General features: G+C 42.9%; 1 protein-coding gene across 3 annotated transcripts in view; it reads left to right on the forward strand.

Annotated features, from left to right (window-relative positions):
* The window catches only part of Pcsk2 (proprotein convertase subtilisin/kexin type 2), a 268460-nt gene that overhangs the window by 232271 nt on the left and 28373 nt on the right, over positions 1-7816 (forward strand). The gene's annotated exons all lie outside the window — the stretch shown is intronic.

The raw sequence follows: 7816 nt of genomic DNA on the forward strand, positions 1-7816 counted from the left end.
CTCTCTCTCTCTCTCTCTCTCTCTCTCTCTCTCTCTCTCTCTCTCTCTCTCTCTCTCTCTCTCCAGTCCTTTCCTCTCTTTCTTGGGGCATGTATCCAGGTAATGCAAAGGTCCCCTTCCCATCCTTGCTCAGCACAACCTAGCAACCTCTGTGCTACTTGTCCCCACTGCTTCCAGAGAAATGTTGGGCCCAAAATAGGAGACATGTCCTCCCCAAACCTAGGCTTCAAAATTAATATGACTCTGTGTGAAAACTCAAAATATGAAGGGATCAAGGGCAGTAACCTGTCTAACACCTTCTTTTACTCTTCTGTGGGACAACATTTTATAATGGTGAATATTCCGTAGACACCACCCTCTGAGAAGTGTCTCATGTACTGTTGAATTCTGTCAAAGACCTGAACATAAACATAAGACCATATATCCCTCTCTGTTACAGGGTTTAATAGTGTATCCAATTCCTCCTCTCTGAGGTCTCAGCACTATGTGTCTTGGAATATAACCTAATTTGAAGATGTAACTAGTGACCATGAGGCAGGGTTAAGTGAGTCAGGCTCCTAAGCCAGTATGATAAGCATAAAAAAAATCCACAGTTATTAAACAGAAATGTTTGCCCAAAGATATGCTCAAAGGAAGAATGTTGCACAAAACTGAAGATAGGAATCATATGCAAGAAAACAAATGCCAAGGTGCCAGGGAATCAACAGAGACTGGGGAGGGTGTGGAAGAGCCCTCCTCCAAACTGTGGAGAGGACGCAATTCAGTTGACACTTCAGTCTCCAACATCTAGATTCTATGGCAGCAAGGCAATGAATATCTGTTGTTTAAAGCACCCAGTTTGTAGTACTTTGTTATGGCACTCCTAGAAAATTAATGCACCCTTCCAATCTTAGAACAGACTGTTAGAAAGGGCATTTGACCAGACTCTGTAACAATGTGGAAAGACCTAGTCAATTTTCCAGTTCACCTTGATGTCCCCTGCTCTTTTATAGCCAAGACTGGTCTAATGACAGGGTTTTTTCTTCCTCTTTCGCAAACACAAAAGACTGTCTACTTTTATTCTTTATCATAATTAAAGAGCAAGCATTCAAAACTCTACAGAAAACCACATCCAATCAAAATCCAGAGCAACTGAAGCCTAGCCCCAAGGGATACATCTACAAAACACTGCCACATCTAAGGTTCAGAGATCATTATGGAAGATGGGGCAGAGAGATCATAAGAGCCAGAGGATCAGAGAGTTTGCTATGAGTATGTCTCCTAGCAACTTCAGAAGCTACACCCATAAAGTCTCACCAATATGACTACCTAAACAGGAGCTGAACAGGAATGACACCAATAGGTTTGCCAAAGTGGATAAAGGATTGTTGTAATTCCATCTTAATGATAGAAATCCTCCTGTGTGCCTAGTGATACCACACTGGTAGCCTGAAATCAGGCATGGAAGCTGGCAAACAGAGCTTTTATGTCTCCTTCAGAGAGAGACCCTGTTGTTCACCAATATAGACCTTTTTTCCTTCAGTCACAGAAGTTGCTTACTCCATATTCTCCCTGTATGTAGAAAACAGTCTTGCCCTAGTAAGGTTTAAAGTTCCCTTTGCCGGGGGGAGGGGGAAGGGGGAGGGGGGCTGAGATAAAAGCACCTGTGAATTGTGTTTCTGCAAATTGACAAGTTTTTCAACCTGAGTCACCACTATTCCTGTCCACGTAGAACAGCTTTGCTAAGTAAGCTGTGAGCGCTCTCTTTAAGATAAGCCATGACCTCTCTCTTTAAGAGTTGTCTCCCTTACATTCAATACAAGGTTCAAGAAACAGAGAGTCCTGAAAGTGCACAGCTGCCTGTCATCTGCCATCCATCAGTTCTTACACTTGGGTAGGACCTGTTGGGAAACTAACAAAATAATGTCCTGGTACAAGGTTGTGGCAATCTGCCGTTGCAATTGAGCAGATCTGAATCCATATGGAGGGCCCTGACATTAGATGGCACAGGGCAAAGGCCTACCAATGGGATCTGGTGGCAGGAGGTGGTGTTGCTCCCCTGTTTCAAGTAGCCAAAACACTTGCTTTCTTAACTTGTGATTCACCTCATGATTGACATGAAGTCAATCATGTCAGCATACATCCAACCCAGGACACATCAGCAGCTTGCTTTCTTAACTTTTGATTCACCTCATGATTGACATGAGGTCAATCATGTCAGCATACATCTAACCCAGGACCGGACAACAGTGGAAGTGGTGTGTTTTGGCACCTGAAGCTGGAAGAGTCACAAGTCTATAACATATGCCCTCCATCCACATTTGCAATGCAGATCCCCCTGAAACAGAGCATCCCTAGGTGGTTCCTGTCATTTACCATGCCTCTGAATGTCACATCTCAGAGCTGGATCCTTCTCTTTGCTCCATCTGTAACCTCCCTGACTGCAACTGAAAGGCCTTTTCAAGTGTGATGCTTCTGTGTAACTTGCCAAGATTGCTGGAAAGTAAGAAAAGAATCTTCATGGCTTACCTTCACATATCAGATGTTTTGGAGAGGAGAGTGCACTATGCAGTAGGGAATATGTTTTCTCATTTGACTTTTCCTGGGCTTTGTTTCAAAATAACATTTTTTAGACAGTTTTGGGGTGTTTTGAAAGTGACAGCATAGTATGCAAAAGCAAAGGACTCCTCCTCATCAGTTATTTGACTTACTCTAAAGAAAGACCCACCTTGGAAACATGATCTCCATCCACACACAGGAGTCTGACTGTTAGTATCACCGTGAGGCAGTTCTTACATTTGACTTTGAATATTAACATTCTGTACAGGGGTTTTGTTTGATGAATATAATAGCCATAAAAAGGAGGAGGAAACAAAAGAGATAGGTCTATACACTTAACAATGCCCACACTGTTTGGCATAGTCTTTACCATTCCCAAGCGCCTACCATCTGCTTCACACACAAACCTCATTTATTTGGATCTTTAGAAATGTCAGTTGGCCGCTTCTAAATTTTTTTCAGTAGATGCTTAAAAAGGCATCAAAGAATAGGCAAGACGGAAGGAAAAAGACTAGCAGATGACATGTCTTGGTAGTCAAATGCTTTCCTGCCAATCACAAGGCTCTGGGTTTGGTCCCCAGAATCAAAGGAAAAGAATGAACTCTTTCCCTTTGGCTTATTGCCTCTTTAACTCAGTAGTGTACATATTAGGTTTATAGTTAAAGTGTTTTTTACAGTATAGCTGGGAAGTTGGTAACAGAGATCTGGAATGATTCATCTCTACCTGTGCTGGCTAGTTTTGTGCTAGACACACTTGGAAAGTGTGGAACCACAATCGAGAAAATGGCTTTGCCAGAATGGCCTGTAGGCAAGCCTATGGTACATTTTCTTAATTAGTGACCAATGTGGGAGGGTCCAGCTCACTGTAGATGCTAGACAAAAGCAGGCTGAGCAGACCATGAAGAGCAAAATGGTAAGGCAGCATTCCCCCATGGCCTCCAGGTTCCTGCCTTGAGTCCCTGCCCTGACTTCTCTGGAGGATGGGCTACAAACTGTAAACTGAAACAAACTCTTTCCTCCCCTCATTGCTCTTGGTCATGGTGTTTTATCACAGCAAGAGAAACCTAACTGGGACACAGTGTTAGTTTGGGATCTCCTGAAAGCAAACCCTGAGAGAAGGCTTGAGTTTAAGATCTGAGCTGAACTTGAGTTCAACTCAAATTCAGGTGGAACCTTGAGCTTTCCACCCACACCAACTTCCCTGAAATAACAACTTTGAGGCTTCTTATATATGAATAAGTGCCTAGGCAAAAAGCCTTGGATCATTCCCTAACTAGCTTATAACTTAAATCTTGTTATTCTCTTCTATGTTCTGCCATGTGACTGGTTAGCTAGTCCTCGGTTACATGCCACCTCTTCATCTGTGTGTGGGACTGAACCTCTTCTGTCCATCGTCTTTATTCCAGAATCCTCTCTCTCCCTCTCCCTTTCTCTGTCTCTCTCTGTGTCTCTGTCTCTCTGTGTGTCTCTGTGTGTCTCTGTGTGTCTCTGTCTGTCTGTCTCTCTGTCTGTCTCTCTTTCTCCCTGATGTCCCACCTTCTAATCCCGCCTCGGCTCATTGGTCAATCAGCTTCTTATTAACAGATGAATCTTCAACACAGTGCACAAGAGATTATCTCTACATTCAGGATTTGAGTTGTTATTTGGGAGGCAAAGCAAGTACCAGGCATGAATAGGGAGGTGTAATGAGAACCAGAAAGGGTCAGTTCAGGCCATGTACTCAAGCCAGCCACCTACATGAGCAATTAAAATGATGGAATATCAGAAATCCACATAGAACACACATTAAAGTTATATTTATCTTAGCAAAGGAGCTAAGATTTAAAAAATATTAAGATTTACTCCCCCAAGGGGTGGCTGTGCCCTACCAGTCAAAGGCAAAGGGCAAGCTCACAGAGAAGCTTTCAACCTCTTGGGAAGAAGCCCTAAGACAAAGAGATGCCCATGCATTCGGAAGTTCCCATGCACAAGAGGTTCTGAGGTCCAGGGGATCTGGGATGCCATCTGTCATCTGTTACAGTCGATGGAGCTCAGCTAAAGCAAAATCTAACCAGAGGCCTCCAGACAAAACTCAGCCTCTGAAATGGTTCACCATGTAGATGGAAGGGCGCAGTCCCTGCAGGGAGATGGGTGAAGCAACAGACAAGCCATCAGACAACATGAGAGAACATTGACTGTGACCGAACTCATGAGGCTCTTCTCTCATCAAGGGAACACAGCCATCCAGGATAGCCTGGAACATTCTGGCTGGCTCTGATATCTCACTATATCTCAGCTCCATTATTAATCACATCTAAGGACTGCGACTAGAAAGAGTAAATAATTAGTTTAGGAATAGTTAAAGACAAGCTGCGGGAATACCCTGTGGTGCTGAAGAGACTGAGTGGAGATGGGGCATTTGCAAGCATCAGGTTTCTGCACTAGAATACATGAAGATGAGCCCTTGCAAGTGAGTGGCTCGAATGCCACCATCCAGGAGGGAGGGGCACAGGGCTGGCTGGGAGAAAGTGATTAATCGGGTGCAGGCCAGGCAAAGCCCCGATGCTGCTTGTTGAAATTTAATCAGAGTGTGGGTCAGATACAGTGGCACCAGTGGCGGGGCCTGGGCAGGCGATGGATGCCTCCTGCCACAGAACACTCAGGGACACCAGACCTGATTTATCCTCTGAAGCCCAGTGAAGCCTCACACTTGGCATGAAGCCTGTAACTCAGCCTCTAACATGGTCCACATACCATTGCAAGTCTTCCCTGCGTTCCTGGGACCAAAAAGAAATACAGGAAGGCAGAGAGGCCATAGGATCAAGGCATTCACAGTCATCTTCAGCTACATAAGGAGTTCAAGGCCTGCCTGGGCTATCTGAGCTCCTGTGACAGAAAGAGATCTGTCTGGCATGTGCAGACCCTGGATTCAATCCCCAGCACCACAAAAAATTCATTTATATTCACAATTATGATTTATATCTGATAATACTATGGTCATTGTTCAAAGCAAAAATATGTGGATGAAGAGTCTTCAAACATGCATTTCTTCTCATCAAAAACTACTTCTTTTAGTGACTCTGCCAAACAGAGCTGAAAAGACAGACAGACAGATACATACATATATACATACATACATATATTCATACATACATAGATACATAGATTATTATACATAGATAGATACATAGAGAATTTTGTTTGTTTTAAACATTAGGCAGATTTTTTTAAACTAGAAATAATCCTCCATGTATGTCTAAAAAAGGAGAATAAATTGTAAAATGTCTATTTAATAAAGCTAATAAAACATGACATAGAACAGTATTAATCACATGAGTAGATGTTAATTATATAATATAGTAAAAGCACATTTTTAAGCAGGACAAATAAAATGAATCTGTTTCATTATCTGGTTCATTTTCTAAAGCTATTCTAATACTTTGCCTCTCTCTATAAAAATGTCAGGAACCCACAAAATCACACTAAGAATCATTTATTCTCAGGTTATAAAGAATTTCTATTTTCCAATCCATAGTCTGTATATTTCAATTATTCTATATTTCATATAATTTTCACAATAAAAAGTTAAATGACTTTTTAAAGCATATGAATATACTAAGATATCAAAGTGGAAACCAGATGTGGAACCAGCATTTGGGAGGCTGGGGCAGGAGGATTCCTTTGAGTTCGAGGTCACAAAGCCAGGGTGGACTATAAACCTTTGCTTCCACTTGGTGGCAGCCCCTCTGCAGCCCAATGCCCTACCACAGCCTCAATCATGCATCTGTGGTCAACTGGAAGGTAAGCCAGAGACCGGCCAGTCTAAGGAAGATCTGTTCACTATCAGCTGGGGCAGTGAATTTGACTGGGCTCTGTGACTATTGTCAATCAGGCTAAGTCAAATTCATTGCCATGGTGTAACCAAGCGCTGAGACATAGCAGAGATGTACAAGGTTTTGTAATTTCTTGGGCTTAGAATCTTTACACACTGGATGTCTCTCGCGTTCTGATGGGCAGATCAAGACATGAAACCAGCCAGGACCCAAGGGGTAGAAAAATAGACCCTTCCTCATCTGCGGTAAAACTGCAACATCATATTACAAAGGGCATCAATACCTGGATTTATGCAAGTATCATCCCCTACACCAAAGTGCTTGTCTGTGTCAAGCTGGCTGTCAGGCTGCTCAGGAACTGGGAAGGGAGGGTTACCCAGGTATTTTGCCCTTGTCTGAACCCAGGTATATGTCCCTCCACACCTCATGCAGAAAACATCTGATTCTTCTCTGCTGTGGTTTCTGAGAGCAGCCGCCTGTCTTGATGGAGTCTTTCAGCTGTATAGATTTACCAAGAATCTGAACAATTCCCAGTTTGTAGTCAATTACTGATGGACTTATTGACACACTCGGGCACAGGTTAATTAATTCCCAGCCCTGTTGGAAGAAATTCAGAATGCCACTTCTCCTTGTCAAGAGACAGACAAACCTTGGAGGTGATCCAGCCCCTTGTTTTCTAATGACATCTCACCTTAAACCACTGAATCATAGACCCCTGGTGGCCTCACAAAAGCAGGCTTCCTCTGTGTCTCTGCTTCTCTCACTCTCTATCTTTCCCTCCCCTCCCTCTCTCTCTTCCACCCCTCCCTTTAGAGGGTCATCCCTGCTCCAAGTTGCGGAGGAAGAGGAGCTGGTATACCTGCTCCTCGCTCCCCACTCACCCCTAGCCCCACTCCCTCAAGGAGCAAGAAGCAAATGGCCCAGTTCTGGTTGAGGCATACGAAAGACTACTCACAGAGGGCAGGAGAGTTAAAAACACGGAGAGCAGGGGTCGAACACGAACAAAGCTGACTCCAGTCATTCGTAACCAGCTTGTCTTCTGTAACTAATGGCTGAGTTAATGGCCGAATGGGAGTAACTGCAGAGCTATATCCTCTTGAGCTCAGACATCACTGGCTATTTGTTATTTCCCCATATTAAGCTTTTTTCCCAGAGCTGGTCCCTTGCCCAGGTCAAATGGCAGGAAGCATTTCCAATAGGATTCTGTTAAAATTCAACTGGATTTAAAAAAAAAAAAAAAAAAACTATATACACATAATACATAGGATTTTTATATTATTTTGGTTAAACATATTCACTGTACTTATATCTAAATATACATCTTACATAGTTCAATATAAGCATACTTATGTAAAATAACTATCACTATAAATACACTTAAATTTTCACTGAACACTTCCATGTAAGATCAAGAATAAAATCACAGTGGTTGCCTTTGGAGGGTTAGCTTTTCTTTTCTGTATACT

This window comes from Mastomys coucha, unplaced genomic scaffold (genome assembly GCF_008632895.1).
Source record: "Mastomys coucha isolate ucsf_1 unplaced genomic scaffold, UCSF_Mcou_1 pScaffold15, whole genome shotgun sequence".
In the NCBI taxonomy this organism is placed as follows: domain Eukaryota; kingdom Metazoa; phylum Chordata; class Mammalia; order Rodentia; family Muridae; genus Mastomys; species Mastomys coucha.